The sequence below is a fragment of the Strix uralensis genome, chromosome Z (assembly GCF_047716275.1).
Source record: "Strix uralensis isolate ZFMK-TIS-50842 chromosome Z, bStrUra1, whole genome shotgun sequence".
In the NCBI taxonomy this organism is placed as follows: Eukaryota; Metazoa; Chordata; class Aves; order Strigiformes; family Strigidae; genus Strix; species Strix uralensis.
In genome coordinates, this window is record NC_134012.1 from 59,549,806 (window position 1) to 59,561,083 (window position 11,278).

At 37.8% G+C, this 11,278-nt stretch overlaps 1 long non-coding RNA gene across 1 annotated transcript; it reads left to right on the forward strand.

The window, feature by feature from the left end:
- Window positions 1-1,916: 1,916 nt before the first annotated feature.
- On the forward strand, window positions 1,917-8,121 carry LOC141938368 (uncharacterized). Its single transcript, XR_012627243.1, has 2 exons — window positions 1,917-2,023; window positions 7,868-8,121. It is a non-coding gene; the product is annotated as an uncharacterized LOC141938368 (long non-coding RNA).
- Window positions 8,122-11,278: the final 3,157 nt, after the last annotated feature.

An 11,278-nucleotide genomic window follows, 5' to 3' on the forward strand; every position in this document is an offset into this window, starting at 1 on the left:
GCATTGACCAAATGCCTCTTAAACACTGACAGGCTTGGGGTATCATCCACCTTCTCTAGGAAGCCTGTTCCAGTGTTTGACCACCCCCTTGGTAAAGAAATACTTCCTAATAAAAGAATGCATTGCAAAATAACAATTGTAAAAGCATATGTAAAAAGACTCTCATGATGTCCGATTTTTAAATATTCAGATTTATATTTTGAATTAGGTGAGGGTTTATGCTGCTTATTTATGAAACTCCATATTAACACAGAGTGACTTTAAAGCAGATGCATTTAAAGAGTTCATTAAAATAAAATTATTTAAAGCAATGTTACTTTTTTCATCCTGTACTTGTTTTTGTCCCAGTCTTCTCCATGAGTGACTTGCTATATTGGCAGTATAGGTCACTGAGATTTTATTTGAAGTTCTGATAAATTTTAAAAGCAGAGTTATCAAGTTGTTATTTCAAACCATAGACACCCTGGGAGATGCTCCAGTCTTGAGCATGCAATCTCCCTTAGATTGGCACCACTTAAAAAACAAATAATGCTTTGTGAGAGTAGTTGTATTTTTCCAACCTAAACAAGGGGGGTACTTGGTGAATTTTTGTGACTTCTAGTTTTTGTTGTTTGGATTCAGGGTTTTTTTATGAAAACCCGTAGAAAAGATGCTCATCGTCTGAAGACTTTTCTCTCTTCCCTCTTCTCACCCTGCCTTTCTTTTAATTTCTTTGTCTTTTCTCCTGTGGTTATCATATAGGGAAATACAGAATGAGCATATTATGGCTGTCTTAAATAAAAATGTTGAGTTGATGAATTCATGTGACAGTTCCCATATATGATCATGTTATAAACGATTATAATAAATGTAGACATTTAAAAACATATACTTCTTTTTTTCTTCAGCTTCATTGGTTACAGATGTCAGCTGACCCTTAAAACTACATTTGAGTCATCTGATGAGGAAAAGTAACATTAGCTGTTGGATTACCATATACCTGTTGGTAACATAATTTCTTTGTAGAAAAGTAGATCTGAAATGATCTTTTATCAGTATTGTACTTCATCTTGAGACTACAGAATATGATACAAGTTGTTTAAAATAGGGGCTTTCTGTTTCTGAAAATTTTACTGATAAGGGGTGGAAGGTTCAAGTACTATTTTCCTCTTTTTCAGTTTGTGTAGACATTGATCACAAGATGTTTATTTTCATTGAGAAATATGTGAAAACTCTGCATTTAATTGGTTTTCAGATTGGGGGAGAGGAATTGGAAAGAGCTCATGTTTGGCCAAATCTTGGATCAAGTTTGCAAGCTAAAAAAACCTGAGGCCTACTCTCAGGTTTGGAACAGAAGCTTTATTAGTTGAATTATGTGGTGTTTTCCTAGTTTTGCTTGATACATCATAAACAGCTCCACTGGCTAAATTGTCTGTAGTTCTGCTAAGGAAAGAAATAGACATTTAACTGCAAGAGTCTATCAAAATTAAGCTAAGGACTTACTGGTAAATGCTTCTTTAAACTCCCAAATCCCTGTAATCTCTTATGCTTCAACTGGTTTTGAGCTACTATATCATCTGCTTCTAGTCAGTCTCACCCTGGGAAGTAGCATTGAGCTGACAAGTGGGTGTATGCAGAGCAAAACTTTGAGCTTTACAGACAGCTACTTATTGATTAAACTGCACACAATTTCTTTACCTTTTTTTTTTTTTTTGAGAAAGAGACAGAAATGCAGAAATATTTAATGCTGGACATCAAGTCCAAATCAAACTAAAATATTCTAATTACATGTCATAAAATAAAGATTAAAATAGATTTTTTTTACAGATGTCTAAACAGTATTATATACCTCATGCTTGGAGGGATAAATTCAAGAATAAAATAAAATGCTGTTTCATAACTATAGATCAGGATGATTAGGTAATGAGAAGTATTTCTGAAATTTCACTTCTGACTTGTTTATTCTACAGCCAAGAAATTTTGGCCAAACTGAGTGACTCCACTAAGTATCTTCAACTAAACTACAGGCATCAATAACCTCAGGGTAAGAAACTTATACGTCAAATATCCAAACACGTATGTCAAATATCCACACTTCAAACAAATGAATGATTATTTTGCTCTTGTGTTTCTGTGATGTTCTTTGCTTATACTCTTTCAGGAATTTAAGACATAATATCCTGTTCTCGAGCACTTCTGCTATGCTTGATCCACTGCTGCAATGCTGCAAGTCAAAAAGGGGACTGAAGGACAAAGTGAGAAAGGAAAGAGAGCTGTTGCACAGATGAGGTGTTACACAAAGTTAAATTGGAGAGCCCCAGCATTTCGTATTACAGCACGAAATATCTCATAACTTATACAAATGAAATGTGCTGTTTCTACTTTCAATAGAGAAAGAAGAATAGAAAATGGGGACAGTATCAAAGTTAATTACAAGAATTCACTGGCTGTTCATTAAACAGTGTTTATACTAAGAGTGTCTGTCCTGCTTTTAGCAGACAGCTCATTATTTTATTTTTTTTTTATATTTCCAAGTCTTGTTTTAAACAAAACTGAGGGCACTAAATGATTTGAGATTCCTTACTTCCCTGTGCTTGGCTCCTTGCATGTATTGTCCACAGATGCAATCACTGTAGATGACCTGACTTGCTGAAGAACAGTCAAATACCTCAGCTGTTCCTCTGGATCTTTGTCAGCATTAGGATCAGATTAACACGAATAAATAAGCTAAATCCCACCACTGCAGCTGTGGTTGCTCGACTGGAGACACTTTGACAAACTGGAATAAGGTAGCACTGAAATAAAGGTCTGTGTAACAGCTGCATCCCTACAGTTGTTAAAAAGGAAGTCAAGCCAAAATTTTTTTATTTACGTTTTGGGTTGGGGATTTTTTGTAAAGGCTGTCAGGATTATGTAAAGTAAATCCAAGTTTTCCAGCTTTATAAAGTTTTACTATTGGGATTATGTTTCAAATTTTTGTCTGGGAAAAAATCAACAATAACAGCAAGCTGAACTGTTTCCACTTCCATGTTTAGGCAGATCTCTCTATATGTGGTTTATGAAAAGTGTTTGTCTATAAATAAGCTTTAGAAGTCTTAAAAACTTTGCAACCAGGCTTATTGAGCATTTCCAGCTGCTATGAAGTTATAAAGGTTTCTGGACTGAAAATTTCATAATCTCATGTTTTCATCATGTACTTTATGGCAAAGTACGACAGCCTTTGGTGTTAGAGAAAGCTTCAAGAAATATCTTAGCAACACTATCTCCCAGTGAGCACAGTTAACTTGTCCCAGGTGACTTGCTCTGGCTTCTTCTTGAATCGAGATCAAGATCTCAGTCCTTACCTTTGATGGACAAAAATATTTTCTTCATGCTGTTTCAGTCTATGGTCACCTCTCTGGACCCCAGTAAAGCATGTTATGTGAGGCATGGTCTTTGAAGCAATATAAACTAAATAATTCTCTGCACTAAGAGATGGGTATTTTTTTCTCTAAAATAGGCAGCAAAGTAATATTTCTATACAAAAGAAAATGCTTCATATCCTTCTTTCCTTGGAGACAGATGAGAAACAAATGTAGTGAATGTTAATCACATTGCTTGATACTTTGAAAGATGCTCAAATACTGAGGTGAATGAGCAAGCTAGAAAATAGAAAAAAATATTTTTCTTGAAGAGAAACTTGCTACAAAGGAAGGATTTGCTCCCTGCTCATGAAGCAAATGCATCTGGAAATCTTTAATGGCAATCAAAAATGTTGCAGCTAAAGAAAAATTACTCTTTAATAACGCTGCAAAAGTGTGAAGAGAAGTCCAAATGCCTTCATGATCTTGCCAACAGAAGAACAAGGGAAGGGTTTATTGTTACGAGTTTTCCAATTTTACTCTTTTTTATTAAAGAAAAATAGGGGCTCGGCAGTGAATAAATACTAATACAATATCTTTGATGCAATAGAAGTCATGACAGTCTAGGGAAACTGCAGACCGTTCAGAGAAATGTAGTCTAAAACGGCAGTAAGACTGAAATGGAGTATAAAATGGGTCTGAAAACCAGGAGATATAGCTTCAGTCTGGTGGTGTCCCCTGACTAGGCACTGTGTATTTTTCAGCATGTGACATTAGTTTCTGTGGCTACACTTCTGATAACAAGCAGTGCCAGAAGAACTGCTGGGCTGTCAGACTGCTCCATCAGTCACTGACAGGCTCTTGTCCCATGACTACTGACTCTCTCCTAAACAAGTTTGGTGTTAGGGATGCCCAGTAGCCATCTCCTTAGGCTTCCTGTGGTAATCCCTGTATTAGCCTCCTACTTCCTGAGGGCAGGAGGGTTTAATGGCACAAGCATGCATTGTCCTATACCCATCAGCCTCAGCACCAGAGAGCTAGCTGTCCTGGGCCAGCAATTTACTTGTACAGACATAGCCTGTATGGCTCAACTGATACTTGCAGATCACAGTTATCTATCAGAAGCTGCTCCTCTGTGTCATGGGTCCCAAAGCACAACCCTGATCCTGTCCAACACCATGGCCCAGAGCATCAGCTTGCTGTCACAGTGGGTCTCACTCACTCACTGCGGCGCAGCAACCCTTTCCCAGCCACCCAGTGGAGAAGAGGACAGGAAGAGCCCCTCACCAGTCCAGGTGACAGAGTCCCGCTGTGCTCTCAGCACAGGGATAACCATAGATCTACTGTTCATCCTGCCTCTCTTCTCAACTGCCAGTCAGTTAAGCAAGGGTGACTGTGGGCTGGGACAAGGCAGTGAAAGAACTAAGGCGGACTGACACAAACAGTATGATGATGGGGAGGTGTCATCACCATGAGGGCTTCTTACAGAGGAGGAAACTGCTGGTGAACTCAAGCCTGTAACTTTATTCCCACAGTTTGTTGATGAGTTGAACTTTCTTGCTCTATAGCAGAAGTTGTCACCAATTCCCCCTATAGTCTGAATGAATCACTATGGTTTAGCAAAAAAATATGAAAGCAGAACTTAAGGAATATTTGTGTACTTAGCACTTCCTGCAAGAGTACAGGTATTGAAGTCTTTTGCTAGCATAAAGAGCAAATGAACTGATGGCCTTTCTGTTTGAATATATGCCATTTCCTTTATGTTCTCTTGTGTGTGGCTTCAGAAATAGTTAACAGTAGGAAGATATTGTACTGCATTAGCCAGAGATAGGAGAAAAATGCATTTATGGATCAGTGTAATCCAGTCATTTGTTTATGGATGCAAAGTCCTTCAGGGACTGTCACAAACTCCCAGCTGTCCATGAGTGCTAGATTTTGCAACTGCATCTCTGAGCTATCTGCAAGGCATGTAAAATCATATATAGCCAGACAGCTCCCTGTGACTTTGCATCTACAAAGGCTTGAGCAAGGATGTGCAGTAAATTAAGCTCAATAATTTTGCTTATGAAAAATTTGCCTCTGAAAAATATAGATCTTGGGTAAATCTTCCATGTGTGAAAGCCTCTTTAGCAGAGGTAGAGCTGAGCAAATGCAGGCAGCTGTTAAATACTGAAATTATTACCAGCCTTCAGAAACTTATTTTTCTGACCTTTGCATGTTTGTCAGTGTGTGTTCCCATCATTTTTTAAATTAAGTTCTGTTGATAGTCTTGAAAACTGGAGATAAATATTACATCTGAATCCATTAAAAAAACAAATAAAGCCATCTAACTTTCTTAAATATTCTACAGTTCAATATTCCATGACATAAGGATAAGATTTGGTACTTGGCACAAAAAAAGATGCCTTCTGTAGGATCTTTGCCAACATGACAGAATATGTTTGGGAAGTGGCAAGGGCAACATTAAAGGAAGAGAAATTCTACATAAGTAGGAACAGCTCATCTGTTTGTTTCTAGTCTGGGCAGTTGCCCAGTATACTTGGGGGAGGAGAAAGGTGTATTTCTGTAGTGTGAATGCGTGGGGACATGAACTGGAAAACAAAAAACCCTTGGGACAGCTAATGACCATAAATGGTAACTCTTTACATCATTAACAGATGTTACTGGTATTATACAAAGGGCAAGAATTTCAAAAGCCTCTGTGTGACTTAGGTGACTAAGTTCTTGAGGCATTTTGGAAACTTAATAGAAGAAGCCCATATACTGTTATGATAGGGGCCATAGAAATTTCGCTCTTGCTTCTTTCTCTTTGTAAGTCAAGGCTGCATCAATGAAAGCAAAAATAAGGACTTCCTTGCTGCATGTTCATCTAGTCTTCCCTCCCCTTGTTTGATGATGTCTAATAAAGTGATGATTCTTTTCCCCTGCCAGAAAGCACAAGTAAATTAAGTAAGAAACAAGTGATATGTAGATTGTGCTTCCTTTTAGGTTGTCTGCAAAACAATCAGCCTAACTTGCTGGCAGCTACATTGCAAAGACCATTTTTTAATTTATTGACTTGCCTAGAGTCACCCCTAAAGTATTTTTTTAACCACAGTCTTTATTGTTTGAGGCTCAGTTAAACCCACTTTTAAAGCTATTGTTACTATGTTAACATTCTTATATCACTAATCTAAAACATAATATGAAGGATATTTCATTGTCATTACATTCATCTATGTACTTATATATGTGTTAAAGAGATTTATCATCTTAGTTACACCTTGTTCCTGACCCTTTGCTTAGAAAATACTTAGTGTTAAGTACTAAGTAAATAGCATTAGCATTTGTACTATCATTAGTATTAGTGCTAATACTCAGTAGTACTCAATCTTCTTTGTAGGTGAAGTCACAAAGCTTTAAGATCCACCAAAAGATTCCTTGAAAGAGTAGAGCTGCTACCCTTCTAATTTTGAGAAAACTTGGACCTTAGTATTTAAACTAAAATGCCATTAGACACATAAGATATATCTAAAAATTGTGGTGTCTGTTGTAGTTTCCAAATAAGTAACATACAGGAGCTAGCAGCTGGAGTCACTAGCCAGTAAGGTGCCATCTCTGCACTTGGATGAATGGATGAGTGGTTGAGGGATAACCAGCTGACAATTCTTCCAAATGGAGATATCATGAATTTGGGCCCCTTTAACCTCAGTTGTATTCTTAATACTCACACCACCTTGGAACTTACCTCCTTACTCCTCTAGGTCAGAATTTGTTCCTCTAAGTGTACATAGTCTGAGCTGAGGACCTACAGAGTGCCAAAGAGCATTAAAAGTCCACAAACATAAGGGTGTCTGCTATTCAGTCTAACTTGTCTATTTCTGCAGACCCTGAGGAGGCTGAAGATTTTGAAGCCTGTGAAAAAGCCACTGAAGAGAGTTAATAACATTTTCTCATTGAGAAGCATAGCTTTTATAAAGTGCTTTGTGCTGAAAAGAGCAACAAAGTCAGAAAGTGAGAAAAGGGGTAATATTACTTTTTAACAAGTTTCCAATGAGACTTAACAAGAGAAAACATTTAGAAATTATTTTCACTTGTAATGTAGGCATTTAATATAAATTATATTTAACCTTTACCTTAAATCTCCAGACCAAGAACATACTATTTATCAGAACAGAATTTTAAGTCCTACCTATTTAAGAAGTTGATTGTATTTTGTTCTATCAAGAGCTGTTGAAACTACAACAATATTAACACTTCTGCTTCTAACAAAACTAACAAGAGACCTTACAAATTTGATGGCTTTTTGTATTTTAAGTGGTTACAGAAGCAAGTCTTCTTCCTTTAAGTTGTTCTAACAAGCACAGTAGAAAAATCACTTAATTCCTTCTGAATGAAAAAAAAAAAAAAAAAAAAAAGCTGCTTCTGCCCTCTTCCTAACTGCAATCTCTTCTCAATGTTTATGCTTCATTCACAATTATGGTTTTTTTCCAAAAAAATTCACTATCATTCATCTTGGTATTCCATTTTTCATTTCTTACTATGTTAAACAAATTTTTGTTTCTCAGCTTTGATCTGTTCAATAGAAAAAACAAGCCATAAAACAGACAACCAGAAAAGAATCTGGTGAAAAGCCTAATTTCTCTGAAATCAACAAGATCAAGAATTCATCAGCAAGATCCATCACATGATCCACACCTGCTCCAAATCAATAGCAGACAGACTACTGTGACTACTGGGACATTCTCCATGAGTTTGGCGGTTAACAGAAATCTGTTACTGCTGGTACTCATACTTTTACTGAGAATAAACTTATTAAATAATATTGCTGGGCACTTGCAGTGTAATACTTATCAATCTAAATGAGTCTTGGCACTTGGGTTTAATTGATTAGCCATATTCCTGCTGCTCTTTCTGTTCAGTTTCAGAATCTTTCACTTCAGACTCAAATATAATAGATTTGGGGAAAAATTAATATTTTGTTTCAAAGCTGCATTTAATAACATAATGAAGAAGGAAAAGCCCAAGTTCTCTTCTCCAGCGATCTGGGGTTCAACCTCTCCCTCCTAAATCCTGCTCTTCAAAGTTAAATTTGTTTCATCCCTTGGATTCTTTAGCATCTTCCCTTCTTACTTTATTCCTGTTCCACTTCCTCAAGGAAAAAAGACAGACTTTTAAGGTCAGGTCAGTACACTGGTATTTCTTGCATTTCAAACCCTTCTCTATTTCTCTTTATGGCTCATGGCTGTGAAAAGGGGCACAGTTTCATGTTCCTAGTGGAATAAAAATGATGGTGTGCTGCTTTTCACTACCATTTCTTCATCCCCCAAACCAGAAAAACACTAGACCTTTGCCCAGAGAAATTACAGTGGAAATAAATTTGGCCACATATAATGAGTTGAGTATTTTTCTCTTTTTAACTGCACAAACCTTCTCTCTTTCCAATCAAAATTTTAAACTGATGTTTCTATAGCATTTACATTGATAAGCAAGTGGGCTTTTTAGTAATTTACCCATGTTGCTCCAAAGACAGGGGGAAGGACTGAAAGTTTAAAACATGAAGGAGAAAAGTTAATTTAAAGTGATGTTTGGTAAAAAGTCTCCTTTGAGACCCTGTTGTGTAATTGAACAGATTAAGAGAACTGACAGTAACTTCACGGTATGCCTAAATGGAGGTCTCTGTGGGTCAACTCTTAGATCTTGTGCCGACACGTTAAACAAGTTTGTCAATTTTCCATCAGATTGATTTTTCTCACAGGTCTGGAAGCCTCATCTCATTTCGTCTTATTTCCACGGGAGTTCTTAACATTGCAAACTGCCATTTACTTTTGTCTCAAAGTGTGAGGAATGATTTTTATCTCCGAGTGGCAATCACGGCAGGCAGCTCCAGCTCTGCTTATAATGTTGCACATTGTCCTCCCTCACCAGCTGGGATTTCTTTTGTGTAATTCCCCTCTTTGGGAATGATGTGGATTTTTAGAATACATTCAAAATAATTTTTAACAGAATGTACTTAGGGCAGATGTCTGTAATCTCTGAAGTGAACAAAAAAAGCAACAGGAACCGTGGGGTTTTCTCTTTGCAGTTTTCAGCATAATGAGGGGTCAGCTTGAGAAACTATGATGACTCTGGGAAGGTCACGGGGAAGAGTATTAACCTCTCTTCACATATCCATGTCTATTATCCCCTCCTGTTAATGTCAAGGAAAGTTACCTGCACAAAATAAAGAGAGCATGCTTCTGAATAGGTGAATGCTGCTGAGGATTATAATGGTATATATTTGGATTAATTGCACTAATGACAAGAATCTACACTTACTCTACACCAAGTTTAGCAAGAGCAAAATTTGTGTGCAAGCCTGTGAAATCTGATGATATTCTCATATAGTTGTACAACCATGCAGTCCTCTTGACTCAAATTAAGCTACTTGGAACTTAACCACTTGGTTGACCTAATGACCTCTTGTTGGAAGAAGACTGCCATTTATATCAGTGGTATGAGGGTAAAATCTTAGGACATCCCAAACCCCATGTTTTCTCTTGCCTGCAGCTCTGGTAGTCATTTTCACTTGTGAAAACTGGCTGTAGTCAACCATTAAAGACGTAATTACTGTCATAGTGTTTGTTAAGGATTTCTCACAAGCATCAGTATCTCTGTTAGATACAAAGCAATGAGCCTGATTCCTACTTTCTTTGGTTTTAGTTACATTGTTTTGCCAATAATATGGAAAGACTCATCATCCCTTCTTTTTGAACCCTGTACAATGTCAAAGTTTTAATACAAATGCAAATAATGTTCATTATTTTTCTCTCTGAAATGTGATATACTAGACCTAATTAAGTGATCAAAGACAATGTGAAAAGTTACCAGATCATTTGGTTACAAGTAATTCATCACTATTTTAAAATATTTGCCACAATTTTAGAAATCTATCTAAAAAATATATAAAAAAAAAAAAAAAAACAAAACAAAACAAACAAAAAAAACCCAAACAAACTTGCAGTCATCATTTTTGCCATCAGCATGATTAGAAAGCAAAGCAAACCTAAAGATGGGGGCTGTTGAACTGGTGGCCCATGGGGCATTTACAGCCCACAAGGAACCACTGGATGCCAGCCCAGCACTGAACACTTGACATGAGAGGTACTGTCCCCTGTCAAAAGTCTTTCCATGGAGCAGGTGTGCCTGTGGACATATTGGTAGAGAATGCCCTCGGGAGCCCTGCAGACAGCGCCGCACTAGACTGCCTCCTGCCCTCACACTGCGGAAGAGGTGGTGGAGACCTGGCCACCACATGGGGGAAGAGGTGATGTATGGTGGAAGACTGGGGCAGGACGGGGAGATGCCCTTGAGGTCAGTCCATGGGGCATGATGGTGGAAAGGTCAGGGCAGAGGGTCAGGAGCCAGGGTCACATTGAGGATGTGAGGAGATGGGGAAGAGTAGGGGTCTGAGTGGTTCTGCCCTTCCTTCCTCCTTCCCTTTGCCCTTCCTTGTTTAACTTTTATAGGACAGTAATGATCCAAGGGTGTTTTTCCTAGGGCAGTTGTTACTCTTTTCACAGTAGTCTTAGATGCTCTCAGAGACAGAAATGTGTTTAATGAGTTAACCTTAAAAACCTGCACTGAATATTGCAAGTAGCATAAAGAAAGGGATATCTAAAAGATACCTTTTTTCTTCCAAAAAAAATTATCTTTCTCTAGTTCTATTTTACATTCTTTGGTTACATCTAGTAGGTGCTCTGTTGGGTTTATGTGTATGGCAGTATGTGGGTTTTGGTAGTGGAGGAGGGGGCTACAGTGGTGGCCCTCTGTGGGAATCTTCTCGAAGATTCAGACCTGCCTCTGGCCAAGGCTGAGCCAATTAGTGATGGTCACCATGCCTCTGTGATAACATAATTAAGGAGGGGAATGTGGTAGGAGGAGTAGGAGCTGTGAGGAGGAGTTGTAAGGGAGACACCTCTGCAAACACCGAGGTCAGT